The 25,141-nt window shown below is 43.9% G+C and overlaps 1 long non-coding RNA gene across 2 annotated transcripts in view; it reads left to right on the top strand.

The window, feature by feature from the left end:
• Positions 1 to 14,121, top strand: part of LOC137570824 (uncharacterized) — a 40,779-nt gene extending 26,658 nt beyond the window's left edge. For both annotated transcript variants that reach the window (XR_011031201.1, XR_011031200.1), the window contains exons 3-4: positions 5,899 to 6,052; positions 14,003 to 14,121. This is a non-coding gene — a long non-coding RNA (uncharacterized lncRNA). The remainder of the gene's footprint in view (positions 1 to 5,898; positions 6,053 to 14,002) is intronic.
• The last annotated feature ends 11,020 nt before the right edge of the window (positions 14,122 to 25,141 follow it).

The following is a 25,141-nucleotide window of genomic DNA, read 5'->3' as shown; positions in this document are numbered from 1 at the left end:
GCATAGCATAGCAAAATCGCGGCCGCGAACGTCGGGGAATCGCTGGTAATTGCGATTCAGCAAGCGCTAGCGTTCAGCGTAAACGCTAGCGATTGCTAGTGGAAAAGGGCCCTCAAAGTGCTTACAAAAACCTTCTCTTGGATAAATAATGGGCAGCTAGAAGGGGAGGGGGGAACATGGCAGCTCCTATAGCTATTAGAAACCAGGAAACAAAAATGGTGCTTGGTTCCTTTAAAGCTGAATTATCACAAATATCTTCTGTTATAAAAAGGCAAACTATACTATAATATTTCAACATTGCTGGAGTAAAATACTTTAACTAGAGAAAACCTTATATAGCCATTTTGTCACCCCAGGCAAGAAATCCTATTTAAAAAAAAAAAAAACACAGTCACTGAAGAACACAGCCAATATGATATAGACCATGGTGTTGATTCATTAATGTATATTGCTGGCAGTGCAATTTAAATGTATTGCTTGTACGCTACACGCACTGCCGGCAGCATATCATGTGATCTTAAGGTGTGCGCACACATTATAAATTACGTGCAAGTGCAGCACCACGATACTTGACTAGCGCAGTCGCTACTACATTGATTGACATAGTAGTTGTCGCACTAGACAAGTATCGTGGTGCTGTACTAGCGTGTGTAATTTACAACAAGTGCGCTCACCATAAGAGAACTGTGCTCCAAGCCACTGTCTGGAATGTCTGTGGGTTTAAATGCCTATGGCCCTGACTCTCTGCACTGCTGCTGGCTCCCTTTTGTTATGTGGAGGCACATCTGGCTAACTATACTGGGAAGGGGGCTATCTAATATGGGGGATACATCTAGCTAGCTAAATTGGGGAAGGGGGCTACCGAATACTGTGGGAATATCTGGCTATCTTAAACTGGAGAGTTGGCTACCTAATACTGGGGATACACCTGGACATCTATATTGCAGAGGGAGGCTACCTAATACTGGAGAAACATCTGGCTAGCGCTACTGAGGAGGTGGCTACCTAATACTGGAAGCACATCTGGCTAGCTATACTGAGGGGGCTACTGGAGGCACATCTGGCTGGCTATGTTGGGGAAAGGGACTACATAATACTAGGGGCACCCCTGGCCACCTATACTGGGGCAGGCACAATTCATGGGGGGGACTTTGGAATCTGTGCCTCTGGTGCTGGCGAACCTTATCCCAGCCCTAAAGACATCCACCTAACATCTGTATGTATTGGTTTTTTTTTGAGAAGCTACCATTATGTTGTGGGTGAAAGCAAAAAAGGAGATAAGGAAAAGGGTGATTGCAGAAAGGAGGATGGGAAAATACTTTACATTAAGTGGTCTGGGACATGATGGTCACTCTGTAACAAATCTTAACATAGAAAACTATATAAAATAGCAACAACATGGTACATTCGTGATCCTATCCCTAAAGAATGAAACCTTAGGGTGAGAGAGCCATTTGTGGCTGGTTTATGGACTACCTCAGACAACCCTACAGTATATTTGGACTGCGATCTGCATGCTGTCCAGTAGAAGGATTGGTGAGATCTTCTATCAATACTAACATGCTGCTTAACCTTTACTTCATGCTGGATGTCACAGTTATTCAAGTATTAGTTCTGTGAATGATTGCCAGAGGCTAATGTTAAGTTGTATTAACACGGCTGAATGCTATATTAGGCAAATTCTCACACATTGTCACTCTTGTTTCAGAGAAAGTCTCCTGTGCATAGCACTTAGTATAAAATACTAGCTGAGGACCTGGTGTTGCTCCGGTATGTATTTGGTTGTTTGATCAGGCCACTTTTTCTAACCTTGACACACAGTCATTCAATGACCAAGTTTGTGAGCTTTGGGGTCCTTAGCATCAATAATGTGAGAATGAAAGCTTTTTTAATTTTCCCATTGAAATCAAAAAAACAAATCTGATTGGCAGTTTGTGGCTATGCCCCCTCTTCTGAATTTGAACCCCAGTCACCCATTGACCAACTGTACCAGGTTTGAGGCTTCTGCCATTACCAATGTAAGAATGACAGCAATTTAAATATTTTCCTTGAAAAACAATAGGTGAATTTTGATTGGCTGTTGTATGCTCCACCCACTTTTCTGAATATTAATCCCAGTCACCTGGTGACCAACTGTGCAAAGTTTGAGAACCATGCAATTAACAGTGTAAGAATGGCTGCAGCTTAAATATTTCCATTTAACCAACCAAATTATTTAGAGGCTTACAGGTGCTCCAGGCCAATTTATTTTAACACTTTGTTTATTTCTTCTTTTGTTAGATGTCCTAGCTTCTAATTAGTACTGCTGTAATGTGTATTTATGGCCACTAGTCTCTGGGGGCAGTGTGAGACAATGAGGACTTCTGCTTTCAGTTGCTATGTTTTCTGCTTGGAGAAAAATATCAAAGCAAGCCAATAATTTACAGCACAAGGAGTTTTGCCCGCTAAAAACAAAAGCAAGCAGTGCATTATCTTAAAGTGAGATAACTCATTTGTGGCTGTTAACTGGTAAACAGATGTGGTGGTTGTTGGCTCTGCCCAATTTTCTAAACTTGGCACACAGTCACTCAATTACCATGTTTGTGAGCATTGGAGTCCTTGGCATCAACAGTGTGAAAATGGAAGCAGTTAATCAGTCAAACAAATCTGACTGGCTGTTTGTGGTTCCGTCCTTTTTTCTAAATTTGAGATCCAGTCACCCAATGACCAACTGTAGCAGGTTTGAGTCCTTTGCCATTAACAGTGTGAGAATGTCAGCAATTTAAACATTCTCCTTTAAAATCAATAGGTAAATTTTGATTGGCTATTGTAGGCTCCACCCACTTTCCTGAATATTAATCCCAGTCAACCGGTGACCAACTATGCCAAGTTTGAGAACCCTTCGATTAACAGTCTAGTTACATAGTTAGTTTGGTTGAAAAAACACATCCGTCCATCAAGTCCAGCCAGGAAAAAAAATCTTAATAATAACTTTAAAAAAAAAAAACACACCAAGCTGAACCTAAGAGTGTCTAAGAATGGCTGCAGTTTACATTTCCCTATTCCTCATTCCTCTTCTTCTCCAAGTTTGCATGTTTCCCTATCCCTTCCCATTCCTCTCTAGTGTCTCTGCTTATTTGTAGTACACCAATGAAAATGCTGTGAATCAGAACAACTGTCTGAAGCAAATTATTTAAGGACAGTTAAAGGGAAAGAGGCGCCCTTGTATGTATAAAATGGATTAAAACCAGTTTAAAACCGAATCGAAAAGGTGAGGTGGCTTACCTCATTAACGAAATTCTTGTATGAACAAAGAATTTCATTTAGCACAGGCAACGCGTTTCGCTGGTATCAGCCCGCTTCCTCAGGCCAATCACAGAGCCTCCATTTGCGATTGGTTTTTCTTCTAATTGGCACTGTGATTGGCCTGAGGAAGCAGGCTGAGGACCACGAAACGCGTTGCCTGCGCTAAATAAAATTCTTTGTTCACAAGAATTTCATTATTGAGGTAAGCCACCTCTCCTTTTTCTATTTTAAACTGATTTTAATCCATTTTATACATACCAGGGCGCCTCTTTCCCTTTAACTGTGCTTAACTTACTGTAACGATTGTATAACGTATTGGTGTAGCAACACAGACATCTGATTATTGTGTGATCTGCAGAATCCCCAATAATGCAGACTCTATACCTGATTTTGTGGTGAACTGCAGTATCACCAATAATGCTAGTATAGAAAGCAGAGATGTAGTGACAATAGTGTTTGGTGCAACAGTAGAGGGTAGATCTCACCAGAGGGGCTGGAGAGAACTACCAGAGGAAATGGCAGATAGTTTGACTAAACCTCACCAGTGGAGCTGGTGGGTACTATCTGCAACCAATCTGTGCTAGGCCCCAGCAGAGGAGCTGGAGGGTACTAGCCAAGATAGAAGCTGGGTAGCTAGGAGCCCACACCAGAGAGGCTGGTGAGCGCTATCAGCAACAGTAACTAAATAGTAGCTAGACCCCTCCAGAGGAGCTGGTGGGTACTACCAACAATAGTAACTAGATAGTTTAGCTAGACCTCACCAGAGGAGCTGGTGGGTACTATCAACAATAGTAACTAGATAGTTTAGCTAGACTTCACCAGAGGTGCTGGTGGGTACTATCAGAGCACCTCTCCAGTGACAAGGGCTCACTGGAGAGTAGAAGGGTCAGACAGGCAAGGTTCAGCAACAGACAGGCTGGTACAGTACAAAATCAGAAGGCAAGAGAATAGTAATGATTCAGGCAGAGGTTCGGCAACTTAGATCAGATGGGCAGAAGTACAGAAACGTAGAGCAGAATCAGAGTCAGAGATAAGCCAGAGTCATACACAGAATATCAATAATACAATAAGGCAATAATCCTAGTCTTGTGTGGTTTCCTCCCAGATCAAAACACACCGGAACTAGTCTAAGGTCTGAGCGCTAACACTGACGTATTCGCAACAGCAGACAGTTTGCAAGTGAGCGGAGAACGCTTATGAAGCAGCGAGGAGAGCCCACAGCCACGCCCCTGCCAATCAGCCAATCCGGGCGCCGTGAGTCTCTCCTGACGTCAGCCAACCGGCAGGTCAGCTGACGCGCCTTCTTCCAGCATAAAGGTCCTGTCTCCACGCGCACCCACGTGAGACAGCGACCCTATGAACAACTGACAGTCCAGTCCCTGGCGTGCTAGACGCCAGCGGAACGGATGAGGCCTCAGTACCGAGAACAAAGGCAGCTGCAGAGGTATCCCGAGTACCCACAGCCGCCATCATAGGGGATGTTACACTTACCCCCCAATGTCCCCTGTTGTAGGGGTTGAGACAGAACACTTGTGGTCCTTACCACAGAGGTTTACTTTCACTTTTCATAAGGAGAGCGACTACATCCAGGTCTGGCCAGACGACCCGAGTGGAGTCAGGTTCATTGTCTCCACCTGCTTCCTGCGGTTGGTTGCTCCCTTGCAACCCATCTTTGTGAGTAGTATTTCGAATTTCCTTTCATCACACTTTTCCTATCTAACATACTACACTATTTGGGCTCCCGTTTTTGTCTCCTGTTCTTTTTTGCCTAGGGTGCTGAGACACCCCTCCAACTCTGTAAATTATTTAAGGATGTGTCAGATTATGAACCTTGGCTGTTTACACTAATTTTTGGACACCTTTTTATGAAAAGGTCACCTTTAGACCTTTTTGATAAAACCCCCTCAACAACATATTAAAAAATATCCAATAATAAAATCTTAATTGCAATACAGCCCTGCACAGTAAATTATTAGTAATCATAATGTTTATAAGTTTCATCTGTTGCTTACAACCATAAACCTGACTAGTGATGTCTGATTTGCATGTATAGACAGTTGAGGGATAATTCGGTACAGCATAGTAAACTGGAAGTTCACTTTGTGTGGAACTAAAGGAAGTTTTGGCAGAGAATAAAGCATTACAAAATCTGTCAACACCACCTTATGAGTACGGATAACACAGCTGGCGACAAGGCGAAAAGTTAACACCATCTACCTCAGTGGTAAGATTATACAAGCAGCACACTCAGTCTTCTGAACATCCAGCATGGCTCAGAGCAAATAAATGTATGAGATAATTAATTGTACGTGTTTTGCTAAAGGTGAAAAAGAACATACTGAGATTTTTATTTTTAGTTAAAAGGCTTCATTTTTAAAAATGCATTCTAAACAGCAGCCATGACAAATCTAATTTGTTGAGCCGCAAAACAATCAGAAGTAATGACTAATGACCCTTTGAACTTTTGTATTGCTACAACCTTATCAACAGCCTTTTCTCAGCCAGATAAAACTTACTTACTTACTTGCAAGAAACCTGACACAATGCCTCAAGCTGTTTGACAAGCTCATTTGCATTGATAACAGCTCTATTTTTCTAACACTTGCTGTACAGGAAAACAGAAAGGTGTCACAGGAGCCCTGGTGGCTGGAACGTGAAATGACTTCCAAACCGTTCCAGCGCACAGATCGTGCAAAACTGTGGTCGCCGTCAATGCGCAGAAACAGTTGGGAATTGGCCGCAGACAAACTAGAAGGGAGCCTGTGAGGTACGGTAATTACAACTTACACACTATTTCAGGGTATATCTGCCACCACCACTTGTATGGGCCAGTGGACCCTACAGACTTACTGACTGATCCTGCAAATAAAACGGTTAAAACACGCTGTATTCTGTCTAGATATCAACAATGGTAGCGTCTCTCCAGAGACCTGAGTTCAGTTTCTGTGTATGGCTGTATAGCAGGTGTAGCGGAACAGTAAACGACTTTGATAAAGTCTTTATTTACGGGCAATATAAATAATTAATATATACAGAAAATTATTGAAATCAACAATTATTGAAGCATTAATAGGCAGTATGAAATAAAAAGGGAGAAAATACTTAGGGTTTGTGGAAATATGTCCGTTCTGGGAAAAACTTGTAGAGTTCCTTTTGTTTTCAGTTTCAGCAAAGTTCAAAGTCCAAACAAAATGGCTACCACTTGTTCCTCAAAGTGGTAGCAGCTTTCATGAAGGTGAAAAAATGGAGGAATGAGGTCCGCCTGCCGCCTATGTGCTTTTGATGAAGCTGGTTTGGGGGCGTGGCAATGCCGACCCCCTCTGAATTACCCACCAATGACAGTTCATTCCCTCTGAGAGATTTTTGGTTTAAACTTATAAAATGCCGTAACTCACAAATGATACAAGTCATATTTAGGTGGATAACAGATTCATACTTGTCGGAAAATACAGATTAATATGACATCAGACATGGCTAGTGCAGCGGACCCAGTTCTTGAGAAGGGTCATACCTCAATAACCGGATGGGCTATCGCGATGAATTTCATATCACTACGATGGCCAGATTTTACCGAATAAGACTATATGAATTTCATAGCTATGCGATGTACAGTTGCCATATAATCGACAAGAAACCATACATAATATGCATTCAGATGGCCCTTGGTTGGTGTCGGATAGTCTGGGTGAAAGCAGGTTTTGAATAGCCCCCTGCTGTGAGGGCAGCCTTTCTCTGAATAGAGTCCCCATCTGGTGACTCTGAGGTAATTAAAAATAAACATTCTCCTTGGGCATAAGTATTGTCCCAGCTAATCAACACCTCCCTCCAGCCTTCTACAGGAATTCTTTCAGCTAAGACCAAAACCTCCCAGCTGCTCCTAGAGCAGAGGGAGATTACGTATCACGTCTCGGTTTAAAGATTGTGACGCAAACCGACCGTGATTGCGTCTTGTTTCTCACGGCTGTTCCGTGACAAAAGGTACTTCAGACATTTTCTTAGTAGGGCTAGTACTATGTGTACCTATGTTTATCTCATCATGTCACTTCAGATGTGCTTTAAGGCTGGTTGCACACCTATTAATTGTAGTGCAAGTACTGCAGAAATCAGCCTTCATCTGACCCAGTGCCATGGTGTGGCGACAGGGTCATATATGCATAGCGTTGCTGCTGGTTAGTGACGTACTCCCTAGAGGGCAGGAAGTACATCACTGACATTCCCGTTGATCCACACATGCGTACCGATTTGAACCATGATCCTGACGTGCACACATTCTGCTTTGCCGATTTACTTGAATTACTATTTAATCCGTGTGGTAGGCAAGAATCATGCAGTAACGCGCTGCAGCCTTTGCATTGGTATTGCAGCAATTTGAATACTCTCTTTTCATCGCATCGGGTGAAGTTCACAAATTTTCATAGACTTACATGGCTCTTATGGTGGGGATGCGACTGGGAAGAGTAACGTGGTACGATGCAGTGTGCAAGTGTGCAAAGGGCTTGTGACTTTACTAAATGTACTTCTGTTGGTCCCAGATGGATAAAAGGATGATGAAGGTGGTGAATAAGGATAAGCAAAAAGACCTCTGGCTGTCTCGAACCAAGGGGTTGATTCACTAATGGTAGCGCTGCGAGTTGTCAGCTGTTATGAGCGCTGTAAAAGTAAGCATGCTTTAATTACTGTCATTGCTTGCTACGAGCCCTATTGGCATCACAGCGTGCGTAATGGGGGACCGGGCAGTCAACATACTCTATGCTGCTGAATTGCAGCATAGTGAACGCTATCAACATAACGTGGCTCCGATCCTCCTGGCATCATTACTAGCGCGGGTCAAGTCACATTAAAGGACTGATCCCCGCACTCTGGCCCGATAGGCTGTCTGCCAATTGACATCATATGGTTATTGTGTATTGACCAACAGGAAACCTCAGGGCAAGTTGCATGATTTTTACACCCTCGCTCTGGGTGCAATTTAGCCTAGAAACTGCCCTGGCTGGGATCAACGTACAGCCACAATACTGCTGCATAAGGATCCCTGGCACATATATCCCTTTAACCGCTGGTCACCCATGCAGGCTGCTACAGCCAGAATTTGGAGCCCGGACTGCATGGAGCTCCGCACCTTGAGCTATACCTGTCTGCATGTTCTAAGATATGGGGCTCTGGAAAAGAGGGTCAGCAAAGCCTCCCCATCTCCCCTAAAGCTCTTGTCCAATCCATGGACAAGGGGCTTATCCCCATCTCTGGTGCCCATGAGGAAGGTGGGTACAACTTCCCCTATGCCTGTAAGTGTAGACCCCAGGGGATCATAGTGGCAGCTGGGGGTCCCTTTAACAAGGAGACCCCGAGATGCCTGCCTCCCGCAGGTGAAATTGGTATAAGCTTACTAATGTACCCCTTAACCCTTTGTGTAAATGGGTAAGTTAAAATAAAAATGAAACAACGAGTGAAGTATTTTATTATTCCTAATTAACCATAAATACCTTTAATTAATGATTTATTTGCGGCTGCAGAGCGATCCTGAGCAAAAGCGCTGCAACTAAACTTGTTCCTGATGTCCATACACAATAACTGAGTACTGACCAGCAGGAAACCCCGGCAGGAAATCCACCGCTGATTCTGGGGCTATATGTAAATTTTAGAAACTGATGGGTAGAGTTTGGTAAGTGAAAATGGGCCAATTTGCCTCGACAAATTCAAGTTCTAAAAATTTGCCTGCTCATCCCTAGTAGTAAAATTACCCCCTGTCAGCTGCTCCTGTGTACCAGCTGAATGCTTGCTATAGCTCGGTACAGGTGGTGGAGAGGCGTCCTCCGCTTTGAGTCACGTGCGAGCATGGCCATACTCAGATGCAACATGATTGTAGCCAAAGGGCACTCAGTGGCTGGCAGACAGGAGACTGACCCAGTTTAGTCTCCCATCTGATAGAGGTCATATGCTGACAGAAATGAAAGCTCTTAGCAGGAGAACCTTATGATGTATATAATTGCTTAGCAGCATCCACTGTAACATACAGTTATAGAAAAGTGCAATTTAGCAAGTATTTCAACCTCAAAAAGAATGCGCATTATGGAATGTACTGAATGTACCTGCTGAAAATTGAGATGTGCTCCACACAAGAATATACCTGATCTGTATGCAAAAAAAATAATAATAATTTAAAAAAAGATATGTAGACATTAATTCAGGGATAATATAAAGTTTAAGAAAATATGCATTGAGATAATTGGAAGTGCCTCTATTTTATTTACTAGTTCATGGAACTACTCTAGAAACATCTGTCAATCAAGTGTCCCGAATGGAAAGCTGCCAGAATGCAGGAAACTCTAGAAGTGCACAACACTGAGGAAGCCAGTACTACAACACAGTTCACAGGCTACAAAAACCAAATAGTGTGTGCAGAAACTGGTCTGGACCCGCACACAGAGGTTTGCCAAGCAAAAGGGAAAATATGTGCATCATGTGGGATGATCACTCATTTTGCCACATAATGCAGGACAAAGTCAATCAGGAATAGTCCATCAGACATTGGGAAGAAATTGTGAATTATATGTTACACCATTGAATACCAAATGAGCAGCATGCATCTCCCCAACCAGTCTGATCGCAGAGAAGTACAGTATGTCAAGTTTTACAGTAATAATTCTGCACAAGTAGCAGTTAGCTTCTATAAAAGAAAAGTGTAAAGGTGGCCACTAATGATCCAATCTTTTTCATCCAATCTTACCATTTCTATGTAATATAAGGGTCTTCCTAAATTATCCATTCAATATATTCACTCAATTTACCCTTATACGACATAGATTTGGTAAAATTGGATGAAAAATCTTGGATCATTAGTGGCCACCTTAAGATCCAATGTTGTGTGCGGAAGTTGCTCAGTCTATTTGCCAAAATAGTGTGCAAGTGAGTAGAGAGGCAGGCTGGAAATGCTTTTGAAAACAAAGTAATCCCAGAGAATCCCCCGTAATGAGATGTACTATTCTATAACCTGTCGGTAATGCCAGGCTATCAATACTAGGCACTACTTACTTTTTTTTTTTGCTGGAGCAATCCTTTCAAGTGGCAACTTGTGTCAAAACTAGCATGCAGCTTGTTTGGAAAAAACACATTTTTTGTTCTGGTCTACTGCAGCCTAAGGCATTCAACAAAACAACATTTGGCAAACAATGAAGTGGCAGTCATCCTGATCACCACTTTATAAATATGATAGTCACTTATTGCCAATAAGCCCCCCCCCCCCTTCCCCCGGCTCCTGCGACCCCTCTGCAGCAGAGTACTGAACGGTGAATAGGAAAATGTGCTCCCAGTAATGAATGATGATCTGGCATTAATGAGATACTGATCGTCATTCACAGCTCTTCATTACTTACTGTACTAATTAAAAAAAAATCCCCAATTGTAACCCCTTATTTCCCTCTCCCATCTATATAACCATAGTTACATTGTTTAAGAAAACCTTAGGCCAGGTTCACAGTGGTCAGTTGCATAAACTCACGTGTTATAATGACTGTGCAATGGACCTAACTGTGGAAACAGAGAGTTGAAATCTCTGAGACAGCTTTCTGTATCCCTCTCCTAAACTATGATGGTGAACAATCTTTGTCTTCAGGTCATTTGAGAGTTGTTTTGAGACCCCCAAGTTGCTATTCTTCAGAGAAAATTAAAAGAGGAGGGAAACTTACAATTGACCCACTTAAATACTCTTTCTCATAATTGGATTCCTGTGTATGTAGGTCAGGGGTCACTGAGCTTACCAAGCCAATTTGCGTTTCAATAATTAATTCTAAAGGTTTTGGAATTAATAAAATGACAACAGTGCCCAAATTTATGCACCTGCCTAATTTCATTTAAACAATTATTGCACACTTTCTGTAAGTCCAATAAACTTCATTTCACTTCTCAAATATCACTGTGTGTGTCTCCTATATGATATATATAACTGACATTTTTTATCATAACAACCACTGATTTATACAGGAAAATGATGATGATTAATAAGGTTGTCCAACCATTCGCATCCCACTGTATATCCTAAAATAGGAAAAAATGTAAAAATAAGGAATCTAAAAAATAGGGATCGAAGGTGATTTTGTATAAGGATTCAGTAAATAATTATCCGTGTGTACAGCTGGCAGGTTTTATATAATGTATTTCTCTGGCGACTATCCGTTCCAGCACTAGTGGCTACCAGTTCCGGGTGATGGCGGGTCACATCCGACGTCACCACCCTCAAGCGTCCTCCGTAACAAGGTTGCCGCTGTGTTGCCGTTGTTTAACTACAATAGTGCTTGTTGTTCCAGTAACTTCAGCGCAAGAAGGTGTGCTGGACTGACGCGTTTCAGCAGACACAGCCACCTTTATCAAAGCCAATAAATTGTGAGGCGCTATCGTGGTGGATTTTATAGCAATTCAATCCCTCCTTATACCTCTATATGTTCTCCTGGGTCCTAAAGTGAGTAGATTCAATCTAGTTGCGCCACATATCCAGATTGCAAAGATTTGTATAGATATTTCTATATATATTGGGCATGTATGGTATCATAAACAATAATGAAAAATAATATTGTAAAAAAAGAGAAAATTGCAGGGAGTGTCAAAGTATACAGGATCTTCTCAAAAAATTTGCATATTGTGATAAAGTTCATTATTTTCTGTAATGTAATGATAAACATTAGACTTTCATATATTTTAGATTCAAATACACACAACTGAAGTAGTTCAAGCCTTTTATTGTTTTAATATTGATGATTTTGGCATACAGCTCATGAAAACCCACATTTCCTATCTCAAAAAATTAGCATATTTCATCCGACCAATAAAAGAAATGTGTTTTTAAAACAAAAAAAAGTCAACCTTCAAATAATTATGTTCAGTTATGCACTCAAAACTTGGTCCGGAATACTTTTGCAGAAATGACTGCTTCAATGCGGCGTGGCATGGAGGCAATCAGCCTGTGGCACTGCTCAGGTGTTATGGAGGCCCAGGATGCTTCGATAGCGGCCTTAAGCTCATCCAGAGTGTTGGGTCTTGTGTCTCTCAACTTTCTCTTCACAATATCCCACAGATTCTCTATGGGGTTCAGGTCAGGAGAGTTGGCAGGCCAATTGAGCACAGTAATACCATGGTCAGTAAACCATTTACCAGTGGTTTTGGCACTGTGAGCAGGTGCCAGGTCGTGCTGAAAAATGAAATCTTCATCTACATAAAGCTTTTCAGCAGATGGAAGCATGAACCCACTTTTGAAACAGAAACAGTGGCAGAAGCGCCTGACCTGGGCTACAGAGAAGCAGCACTGGACTGTTGCTCAGTGGTCCAAAGTACTTTTTTCGGTTGAAAGCAACTTTTACATGTCATTCGGAAATCAAGGTGCCAGAGTCTGAAGGAAGACTGAGGAGAGGAAAATGCCAAAATGCCTGAAGTTAAGTGTCAAGTACCCACAGTCAGTGATGGTCTGGGGTGCCATGTCAGCTGCTGGTGTTGGTCCACTGTGTTTTATCAAGGGCAGGGTCAATGCAGCTAGCTATCAGGAGATTTTGGAGCACTTCATGCTTCCATCTGCTGAAAAGCTTTATGGAGATGAAGATTTCATTTTTCAGCACGACCTGGCACCTGCTCACAGTGCCAAAACCACTGGTAAATGGTTTACTGACCATGGTATTACTGTGCTCAATTGGCCTGCCAACTCACCTGACCTGAACCCCATAGAGAATCTGTGGGATATTGTGAAGAGAAAGTTGAGAGACGCAAGACCCAACACTCTGGATGAGCTTAAGGCCGCTATCGAAGCATCCTGGGCCTCCATAACACCTGAGCAGTGCCACAGGCTGATTGCCTCCATGCCACGCCACATTGAAACAGTCATTTCTGCAAAAGGATTCCCGACCAAGTATTTAGTGCATAACTGAACATAATTATTTGAAGGTTGACTTTTTTTTGTTTTAAAAACCCTTTTCTTTTATAGTTCGGATGAAATATGCTAATTTTTTGAGATAGGAAATTTGGGGTTTCATGAGCTGTATGCCAAAATCATCAATATTAAAACAATAAAAGGCTTGAACTACTTCAGTTGTGTGTATTTGAATCTAAAATATATGAAAGTCTAATTTTTATCAGTACATTACAGAAAATAATGAACTTTATCACAATATGCTAATTTTTTGAGAAGATCCTGTATAATAAAAAATGTAAAATATAAAAATTAAGTAATAAGAAAAAAATAGGAAAAAATATATAATAAAATGTACAGTGGTTATTTATATGGATGCACACACTGAATGTTCCAACACACTAGATGGTCACCATGCACATATATTCATTTATAGAAAACCAAATAATTCAAACTCTGCATTAAGGCCCTCAGGGGCCATGATCTCTAAAGTAAATATCCAGAAGCCCTCCTTACTGGACATCCGGACTATATAGTCTCCTCTGTTGGGGGCTCTATCAACCTTTTCTAGTCCAATAAACTTGGTCTCAAAGACATTGCAATTATGTTTGTCTCTATAGTGTTTTCATAGGGGGTGTCCACTCCATCCTTTCTTATTGTTTTATAAAATGTTCACCTATCCTTTCCTTCAATATTCTATTTGTGCTACCTGTATATTTCTTCCCACATGAGCAGATGATAAAGTAGATCACACCCCTCGTATCACAAGTAATGAGGTCTTCAATCTTCGTAGAGGTATTTCCTGAAGTGATCTCCTTAATTTTATTACAGCCTTTTGTGTCCCTACAATTCGTACAGCTGCCACATCGCACAAAGCCTTCCCCAAGTGTTTTGGTACTCCACCTGTTGCTACTGCTGTTGTTAGCTTCAGGTCTACTGTGCCGGATTTCCTAAAGGTAAAGGTCGGTGTTTCTGGAATGATTGTGTTTAATATTTTGTCTTTCTTAAGGACATGCCAGTGTCTCTTTATTATATCACGTATCTGTTTATTCTGTACATGATATAGTGGTTTGCAAAAGTATTCGGCCCCCTTGAAGTTTTCCACATTTTGTCATATTACTGCCACAAACATGAATCAATTTTATTGGAATTTCCACGTGAAAGACCAATACAAAATGGTGTACACATGAGAAGTGGAACAAAAATCATACATGATTCCAAACATTTTTTACAAATACATAACTGCAAAGTGGGTTGTGCGTAATTATTCAGCCCCCTTTGGTCTGAGTGCAGTCAGTTGCCCATAGACATTGCCTGATGAGTGCTAATGACTAAATAGAGTGCACCTGTGTGTAATCTAATGTCAGTACAAATACAGCTGCTCTGTAACGGCCTCAGAGGTTGTCTAAGAGAATCTTGGGAGCAACAACACCATGAACAGTGCAGTTTCTAGGCTAAAATGCACCCAGGGCGAGGGTGTAAAAATTGTGCCCCCCCCCCCCCCAAGCAAGGTATGGGTGCCCGCAGCATAGGTTAGCCAGGTCTAGTTGCACTTAGTATAGGTCCCCCCAGTATAGGTAGCCAAGAATAGGTACCCCAGTATAGGTAGCCAGGCATAGGTGAGCCAGTATAGTTGCCCCCGCTATAGGTTAGCCAGGTAGGTGCCTCCAGTATAGGTAGCCAGTATAGTTGCCCCCAGTATAGGTTAGATAGGCAGGCGCCCCCGGTATAAGTTAGATAGGTAGGTGCCCCAGTATAGGTTAGCTAGGTGGGTGTCTCTAATATAGGTAGCCAGAATAGTTTCCCCCAGCATAGGTTAGATAGGTAGGTGCTCCCAGTATAGGTTATTTAGGTAGGTGCCTGCAATATAGGTAGCCAGTATAGTTGCCACCTGCAGTGTTCTCCCCAGAAATCTTTGCCAGCCGGGTGGCATGAAAAAGTAGCCGGGTGGGGAAGTAAGGGCTCATTGAGTGGAGGAGAGGGTCACGCGGGGTGGGTGGGTGATTGGTTTGCTGGGGAGTTGGGACAAGTGTGTGTTTGTAGAGCAGGGGTCTCAAACTCAATTTACCTGGGGGGCCGCAGGAGGCAAAGTCAGGATGAGGCTGGGCCGCATAAGGAATTTCACAATCGCGGCGCATCGCCGCCTCTGCCCGCCCCTCTCACTCTACCTTCACAGAGAGGGGCGGGGAGAGGCGGCGATCCGTGTGGCGATTGACGTCAGGAGGGGCAGAGCTAAAAGCTCTGCCCCTTCCAGGAAATGCCGGCGGATTGCCCCCCGGGCGATTTGGGGGCTCTGCAGCCCTCGTTTAGCGGCGGGGATGCGGCGGATTACTTGGGAGCACTGAAGCGAACTATAAGGAAGCTTTTGCCGACGAGGGCCACAAAATATTGTATCAAGGGACGCAAATGGAGTTTGAGACCCCTGTTGTAGAGGATCACAAAAAGTGTCAGGTGGGGTATTTTGATCACCCTGGGTAATACTAGGTGAGGGAGAAGGTTGCGCCGAGTGCTACTGGATGTGGGTGGAGATAATACCACTGACAGCTATCAGGTGGGGAGGGAGATCTCACCCTTGGTGCAGGTGTTGTGGGTGAGGGGTTCATACTAGATGCCTCACACTGTGTTGCTAGTGGATTGAGTGTACATGACTGGCTGCTGCAAATGGACAGGGAACCATCTTTCTTTGGGTTGTATGGAGGAGGGGTCTCGCACTGTGTGATATATCAGCTCCTCCCTGGCTTGCATAGGCAGAACAGACCCATAGGAGTCCAGGAAAGATTTATTTATGATTATGAAGGATTGCAGTCAGGACACAGGACTTTCACGACACAAGCACACATATATAACAAGAGAGCTATGTGCTCCCACAGCCACTGGCTCTCACACAGTTAAGTCTGCAGTTTACATTGTGGCTGACTCCACACAGCATTCCATCTCTCACCATGACCTGCCCGGGATCCTCCTGCTATAAATCACAGCCCACCACACTTCTCCATCCTGCTGTCAGCTCCCCTATGACTCCAGCACGTGTTTCTCCCCTGTGCTATAAATCACAGACCACCGCACTGCTCCGTCCCGCTTTATACGCTGAACTTCGTGCACATAAATTAACACGTTCAGCCGGTCAATGATTGCGCTCTGCCTGCCTCTAGTCTCTGCCCAGCACATCCCCACACAGCTTATACACACTACACAGTCATGAGCCTAGTCTGGACTCTGCACTGCAGTGACAGTCGGCAGCTAGCGCTATGGTCACACCTCTTACCATGCGCTGAGCCAATCAGTGCAGGAGCTCGCCCGGGAAGCATGAGATCTCATGTGCAGAGGGGAAGAAGCACATCCTGACAGCCGGGCACTTGTCAGTGAAGAGTGCGGCTCGCAGTGACAGAGATTTCATCAGCCGGGCGGTAACTTATCTTACCTGGGCGCTCCGCCCGGCTGATTAATCCTGGGGAGAACACTGCACCTGTATAGGCTAGCTAGGTAGGATCCCCCAATACAGGTTAGATAAGTGCCCCCAGTATAGGTTAGATAGGTAGGTGCCCCTCAGTATAGGTTAGATAGGTAGGTGCCCCCCATTATAGGTTAGATTAGGTAGCTGCCCCCTAGTATAGGCTAGATTAGACAGGTGCCCCCCCAGTATAGGTTAGATTAGGTAGCTGCCCCCCCCCCCCCCAAAGTATAGGTTAGATAGGTAGGTGCCCCCCAGTATAGGTTAGATTAGGTAGCTGCCCCCCCCCCCCAGTATAGGTTAGGTAGGCACCCCCAGTATAGGTTAGGTAGGTGCCCCCCAGTATAGGTTAGATAGGTAGCTGCCCTCCAGTATAGGTTAGATTAGGTAGCTGCCCCCCAGTGTAGGTTAGATAGGTAGCTGCCTCCCAGTGTAGGTTAGATAGGCAACTGCCCCCCAGGGTAGGTTAGATTAGGTAGCTGCCCCCCCCGCGTAGATTAGATTAGGTAGCTGCCCCCCAGTATAGGTTAGATAGTTAGCTGCCCCCCCCCAGTATAGGTTAGATAGGTAGCTGCCCCCCAGTGTAGGTTAGATAGGTAGCTGCCCCCCAGTGTAGGTTAGATCAGGTAGCTTCCCCCCAGTATAGGTTAGATAGGCAGCTGCCCCCCGTGTAGGTTAGATAGGTAGCTGCCCCCCAGTGTAGGTTAGATAGGTAGCTGCCCCCCAGTGTAGATTTAGATAGGAAGCTGCCCCCCAGTGTAGGTTAGATTAGGTAGGTGCCCCCCAGTATAGGTTAGATTAGGTAGCTGCCCCCCAGTGTAGGTTAGATTAGGTAGCTGCCCCCCAGTGTAGGTTAGATTAGGTAGCTGCCCCCAGTATAGGCTAGATAGGTAGGTGCCCCCCAGCGTAGGTTAGATTAGGTAGGTGCCCCCCAGCGTAGGTTAGATTAGGTAGCTGCCCCCCAGCGTAGGTTAGATTAGGTAGGTGCCCCCAGGATAGGTTAGATAGGTAGCTGTCCCCTATAATGGAAGGGGGAGCCGGAGCCACGGGGAGGGCAGCCCGACCTCTCCCTCCCTCTCCTCTCCCGGGCGCCCTCCGTGCTCCCCCCTTTAGATGCATAGTCAGTGAGCAGGCAGGAAGCGCTGTTTACAACTCACCTGCCTGGCTCCAATCGCTGCTCTCTCGCCGCCGGTCTTTTCCTCTCTGTATACATGCTGATACACACGCTGCTTCCGGCTAAACAGGAAGCAGCGTGTGTATCAGCATCTATGCAGAGAGAGGAGACCGGCGGCGAGAGAGCGGCGCTTGGAGCCAGGCAGGTGAGTTGTAAACAGCGCTTCCTGCTTGCTCACTGACTATGCATCTGAGGGGGGAGCACAGAGGACGGCCTGGGAGAGGGAGGGAGAGGTCGGGCTGCCCTCCCCGCGGCTCTGGCCCCCCCTCCATTATAGCGCCCCCCTCCCAACAGCGCCCCGGGCGGCGGCACGGCCCTAGAAACGGGCCTGACCATGAAGTCCAAAGAACACACCAGACAGGTCAGGGATAAAGTTATTGAGAAATGTAAAGCAGGCTTAGGCTACAAAAAGATTTCCAAAGCCTTGAACATCCCACGGAGCACTGTTCAAGCGATCATTCAGAAATGGAAGGAGTATGGCACAACTGTAAACCTACCAAGACAAGGCCGTCCACCTAAACTCACAGGCCAAACAAGGAGAGCGCTGATCAGAAATGCAGTCAAGAGGCCCATGGTGACTCCGGACGAGCTGCAGAGATCTACAGCTCAGGTGGGGGAATCTGTCCATAGGACAACTATTAGTCATGCACTGCACAACGTTGGCCTTTATGGAAGAGTGGCAAGTTTGCCACAAGCCATGTGGGGGACACAGCAAACGTGGAAGAAGGTGCTCTGGTCAGATGAGACCAAAATGGAACTTTTGGGCCAAAATGCAAAACGCTATGTGTGGCGGAAAACTAACACTGCACTTCACTCTGAACACACCATCCCCACTGTTAAATATGGTGGTGGCAGCATCATGCTCTGGGGGTGCTTCTCTTCAGCAGGGACAGGGAAGCTGGTCAGAGTTGATGGGAAGATGGATGGAGCCAAATACAGGGCAATCTTGGAAGAAAACCTCTTGGAGTCTGCAAAAGACTTGGGACTGGGGTGGAGGTTCACCTTCCAGCAGGACAACAACCCTAAACATAAAGCCAGGGCAACAATGGAATGGTTTAAAACAAAACATATCCATGTGTTAGGATGGCCCAGTCAAAGTCCAGATCTAAATCCAATCGAGACTCTGTGGCAAGATCTGAAAACTGCTGTTCACAAACGCTGTCCATCTAATCTGACTGAGCTGGAGCTGTTTTGCAAAGAAGAATGGGCAAGCATTTCAGTCTCTAGATGTGCAAAGCTGGTTGAGACATACCCTTAAAGACTGGCAGCTGTAATTGCAGCAAAAGGTGGTTCTACAAAGTATTGACTCAGGGGGCTGAATAATTACGCACACCCCACTTTGCAATTTTTTTTTTTTTTTAAATGTGTGGAATCCTGTATGATTTTCTTTCCACTTCTCACATGTACACCACTTTGTATTGGTCTTTCACGTGGAATTCCAATAAAATTGATTCAGGTTTGTGGCAGTAATGTGACAAAATGTGGAAAACTTCAAGGGGGCCGAATACTTTTGCAAACCTCTGTATTTTAAATTTAGTCACATTTCATATTCCTCCATCGGCTCTTCCTCAGTAGTTCCTCTCTGTCCGTTCTTCCCATTTCCTCCCTTGCACTTTTTACTATATCATCCGGGTAACCTTTTTCTAGGAATTTCTCAGTTAGCTTCATTGCTTCCTGCTCATATTGAGTTGTTTCTGTACAATTCTTCCTGGTTCTAGTCATTTGACCTTTGGGGATATTATTTATCCATGGGGGAAAGTGGCAGCTCGTAGCCAGTATGTAGCCGTTTACATCAGTAGGTTTGGTGCAAGTCCTAGTTTTCAATCTTTTATCCTCCATATAAATGTCCAAGTCCAAGACGTATACATTCTTGGTGCTTTTTCCCATGGTGAATATTAGTCCAAAATTATTCTCATTAATCTTGCATAAGAATTCTTCAAGTGTGTTTAGGTCACCCCTCCAGATGAATAGGACGTCATCTATAAGTCTACGCTAGAGGACCAGACTCTCGCCGGGACCCCCCACCCCAAAGATGTGGGTGGACTCCCAATGGGCCATAAAGAGATTAGCATATCCCGCCGTGAACCTGGTCCCCATTGCCGTCCCACTCACATGGAGGAAATGATCCCCATTGTATATGAAGTTATTATGGGTAAAGATGAACCAGATGGAGTCCAGTAGGAATTTCCTTTGGCCTTCCATCAGGGAGTTATCTTGTTCCAAAAAGCATTGTACTGCTTCCAAACCCTTCATGTGATCGATTATTGTGTAGAATAATGTAACATCTAGGGTTCCAAGAATCCAGTCCTCCTCCCAAGTCAGTTATCTCAAGATATTAATTATGTGTCTGGTATCTTCCATAAAAGCTGGTGTATTATGTACATAAGTTTGTAAAAATGGGTCCACATATTTGGAAAGGGTGGAAGTACTGGATCCTATCCCTGATATAATGGGTCTCCCTGGTGGGGTCTCTAAGGTCTTATGGATCCTGGGAAGGTGGTAGAATATTGGAGTCCTTGGGTGAGTGACGTTAATAAATTCATATTCCTTTTTTTCAAGTATCCCTTTTTCATAGGCTTCTTTAGATAAAGTTTTAATGGGAAATAGTGATCACAACATTATAACGTTTGATCTGGTGCCGTGGGGAAGCGGGACTACTAAAACTACCAGGAGGCCGCAATAGCAGCATAGGGGGCGATATACAGGCTGGGAACGCGAACAATCACGCGCGTTCCCATGCCTTTCGGCCGGTGACGGCCAAACCGGAAGTGTTCGCCGGCGGGTCCTGGACCATCGGAGCAGGGCTGCGAGGGCACCGATCGGCTGCAGGGGGCTGAGGGAAGCCCCACGTGAGTTCATCTCATTTTTTTTGCCTGGCTTTAGGTTCACTTTAAAGTGAACCTTAAGTCCCCAAAAAAAAATGAGATGAACTCACCTGGGGCTTCCCTCAGCCCCCTGCAGCTGATCGGTGCCCTCGCAGCTCCGCTCCGATACCTCTGGACCCGCCGGTGACGACTTCCGGTTTGGCCGTCACTGGCCGACAGGCATGGGAACGCGAGTGATTGTTCGCGTTCCCAGCCTGTATATCGCCCCCTATGCTGCTATTGCGACCTCCTGGCCGCAATAGCAGCATAGGGGGCGATATACAGGCTGGGAACGCGAACAATCACTCGCATTCCCATGCCTGTCGGCCGGTGACGGCCAAACCGGAAGTGCTCGCCGGCGGGTCCAGAGGCATCGGAGCGGAGCTGCGAGGGCACCGATCGGCTGCAGGGGGCTGAGGGAAGCCCCAGGTGAGTTCATCTCATTTTTTTTTGGGACTTAAGGTTATCTTTAAGCAATTATAAGGAGTGCAATAAAAGTTGTAAAAAAGAAATTAGGCTGGCAAAGATTGAAGCTGAAAATCATATCGCTAGGGATATCAATTCTAACCGAAAGAAGTTTTACAAGTACATCAACTCTAAAAAAAGAAAGGTTGACTGTATTGGACTCCTAAAGGATGAGGGTGGGAACTCAGTGGTGGATGACCAAGGTAAGGCAGAGTTATTAAATGCTTTCTTTGCTTCTGTCTTCACAATGGAAACATCACTGTTGCAAATTACAGATGCAGAAGAGTCTCAATCTTCCAATTGTAATATTAAATACTTAACGCAGGAAGAAGAGAAGGCAAGACTAAATAAATTAAAAATGGACAAGGCACCTGGCCATGCATCCTCGGGTTTTAAGGGAATTAAGTTCAGTTATAGATAAACCCCTTTATCTTATCTTTTGTGACTCTCTTTCAACTGGCAGAGTCCCAGTGGATTGGCGTACAGCCCACGTTTTCCCATTATTTAAGAAGGGCAAAAAATCAGATCCCGGAAATTATAGATCTGTAAGCTTAACATCAGTTGTATGCAAACTATTTCAGGGGTTACTAAGAGATACTATACAAGACTTCATAGTAGAAAATAATCTTATTTATCAGCATGGGTTTACTAAAGACAGGTCCTGTTTGACTAGCATGCTCAGCTTTTATGAGGTAGTGAACGCTAATGTGGATATTGGGAATGCTGTAGTTGTGATATACTTGGACTTTGCAAAGGCCTTCGACACTGTTCCCCACAAAAGTCTGGTGCAAAAGTTGAGGATGCAAGGACTGGGGAAAGAGTCTGTGTGCATGGATAGGGAACTGGGTAATGGACAGAAAACAAAGAGTTGTAGTCAATGGATCATACTCAAAATGGGTGACTGTTAGCAGTGGGGTCCCACAGGGGTCTGTACTGGATCCAGTGCTCTTCAATTTATTTATTAATGGCCTAGTAGATGCAGTAGAAAGCAATGTTGCTATTTTTGCAGATGATACAAAATTGTGCAGAATCATCAACTCTTAGGAAGATAGTGACATATTGCAACAGGATCTGGATAGGATGGCTATATGGGCACATAAAGGGCGGATGAAATTCATTCTTGAAACATGTTAAGTCATGCATTTTGGTCGTTCCAATGGTCTAGCACCATACAAAATAAATGGGATACAGTTGGGGACATCAAACTTGGAGAAGGACTTAGGAGCACTCATCGACAACAAGTTAAATAATCGTATTCAATTCCAATCCGCTGCAGCTAAAGCTAATAAAATTTTGGGATGCATTAAAAGGGAAATAAAAACTCAAGATACTAGCATAATATTGCCCCTGTTTAACTCTCTAGTAAGGCCACATCTGGAATATGGAAATCAGTTCTGGGCACCGCATTACAGGAAAGATATTGCAGTTTTAGAGCAGGTGCAGAGACGAGCAACAAAATTGATACGTGGGACAGAAGGTCTCACTTACCAAGAAAGGTTAGATAAACTGGGTTCATTTAGTCTAGAGAAAAGACGCCTTAGAGGGGATCTAATTAACATGTATAAATACATCGGAGGGCAATATAAAAGCTTGGCGGATGAGCTTTTTGTCTCTAGGCCTTCTCAAAGGACTAGATGACATGATCTGCGCATGGAGGAAAAACGTTTTAGCCATTTATTTAGGAAAGGGTTCTTTACAGTAAGAGAGATTAAGAAGTGGAATGCCTTTGCCACAGGAAGTAGTTATGGCAAATTCTATACCTGCATTTAAAGGGGGCTTAGATGCTTTATTTGCGTTGAAAGACATCCATGGCTACAATTACTAGGTAATGCCCAGTGATGTTGATCCAGGGATTTTATCTGATTGCCATCTGGCGTTGGGAAGGAATTTTTTCCCTTTTGAGGCTAATTGGACCATGCCTTGTAAGGGTTTTTCGCTTTCCTCTGGATCAACAGGGATATGTGAGGGAGCAGGCTGGTGTTGTACTTTGTTCTCTGGTTGATCTTGATGGACGTATGTCTTTTTTCAACCCAAATAACTATGTAACTATGTAATTCCTCCTCAAATTTGGTTCCGGGGTCTCGCCTTAGTTTGATGTAGGTATTTTGGTCATTCAGTAAACTAAGGGCATAGTCTGTTGTGTTTTGGACCACTATACCTCCTCCCTTGTCTGCTGGGCGGATTGTGATTTGTTCCTTCTTTTGTAGCCCCTTTAGGGCTTTTATTTCCTGTGGTGTTAAGATTTTATAGTTGTTATATTTCGTTGGCAGTTTGTTTCCTTCTATCCTTTTAAACTAGATCCTCAAACATTCTCATCTCCTTACTCTTCTCCTGTATGGGGTAGAATCATGATCTATTCCTTAGGGATGTGTGTCGGTAGATACCTTCTTTAGTTGGGTTCTTGATTGGATTCATTGTAAAGTATTTTTTAAGGCATCATTTTCTGATGTATTTCTTGATGTCTACATACACGACTCAAATTTACTAAGATTTTTCGTTGGAGCATATTTCAGGCCTTTGGAGAATAGTCTTCTTTCTGCTTCATTTAAAGTGTAGTCACTTAAATTAAAGATGCCTAACTCTCTGTCTGTTTTCTCTAATAGTTGTTGTGCCATCTGTGTTTTCTTGGGGCCCCCCTTCCCCCTACCCCATCTCTTTCCCCTCCTCTTCCTAAAAAATATTTGTCAATGGTATTTGTGTTCTCACTCCTACCCCCCTGGCCTCTCCGTCTTGATCTGGTGTTGCTTGATATACAGTATGTTCACTGTTTATTCGTCTTTCTCCCCCACTGTGACCCTCACTGATAAGAAATTCCAACTATAAAATGCTTTCCTAGCAGAAAATGGCTTCTGAGAGCAGAAAAGAGATAAAAAGAGTCAATAGTTCATAGCTTTTAGCTCTGGCATACTTCAATTAATGTGTCATTAAGCAAAAACAATAAAACTGTTAAAACATAAAAAGTAGATTTAAACATAAAATAAAACTGTTTAATATCTTAAAAAGTCATTTTTAGGAGAAGGAAGATAGATAAAATTGTTTATTTCATTTGTTTATTTTCGCCTCGGGTGTCCTTTAATATGATTTGTATGTGTAGTACGACTAAGAAATAGAACATTATTAGCACAGATATGTGTCTCATATTGTTTCCAGTACAGGAAGAGTTAAGAAACTTCAGTTGTTATCTATGCAAAAGAGCTTCTGTGAGCTCTGCGACTTTATAAAGTTTTGGACAGCTCTGTCTCTTGAAGCACTTGTCTCAACTGTCTCTCATTGTTTCTTCTATGTTTATGGTTTTTCTGCAGAGCAAAGTTCAAAGGGTCAGTAACCTGCTCTGTAAAATAATTTAAAATTCTGAATGTACTGTGGAAACTGCAATTATTAGAGAATGATGCAATGCTATAAAAAAAGCTATATACCTGAAAATAAAAATATGACATTATTTTCTTTGCTACTAATGTTTTATTAATTATCCGTATTACAAAACCAATTCATTATAAGGTTTTTTCACTTCAGTGTCACTTTAAACTGTGTAATAACTGGGACAAATGGGCAAATAAAATGTGCCCGCTTTATCCATTGTACCACATTTTATTTTAAAACTATAATGGCTGAAACCTGTGGAATAATGTTTTTTTTTCCATTTTTGTCTCTTATTATTCTCTTTAAAGAGAACCCCAGGTGGGATTTAATTATGTTACTGGGGCACAGAGGCTGGTTGTGCACACTACGACCAGCTTCCGTTGCCCCATGGTGTTCCTTCATGTCCCCCCTGCGCGCCGCTATACCCCCCGCAGTGCTGGCGACACGCAGGGCGTCGCCAGCACAATGTTTAACTATGCGCTGTCAGTCAGCGCCGCTCCCCCGCCTCCTCCGCATCGGCGCTACCCGCCCACGTTACTTCCCTCCTATCAGCGGGAGGGAAGGGACACGGGCGGGTAGCGCCGATGCGGAAGAGGCGGGGGAGCTGCGCTGACAGACAGCGCTTAGGTAAACATTGTGCTGGCGACATGCAGCGT

Source organism: Hyperolius riggenbachi, chromosome 4 (assembly GCF_040937935.1).
Source record: "Hyperolius riggenbachi isolate aHypRig1 chromosome 4, aHypRig1.pri, whole genome shotgun sequence".
Classification (NCBI taxonomy): domain Eukaryota; kingdom Metazoa; phylum Chordata; class Amphibia; order Anura; family Hyperoliidae; genus Hyperolius; species Hyperolius riggenbachi.
Note: the sequence above shows the minus strand (reverse complement) of the source record. Positions and strands in the feature narration are given on the sequence as shown.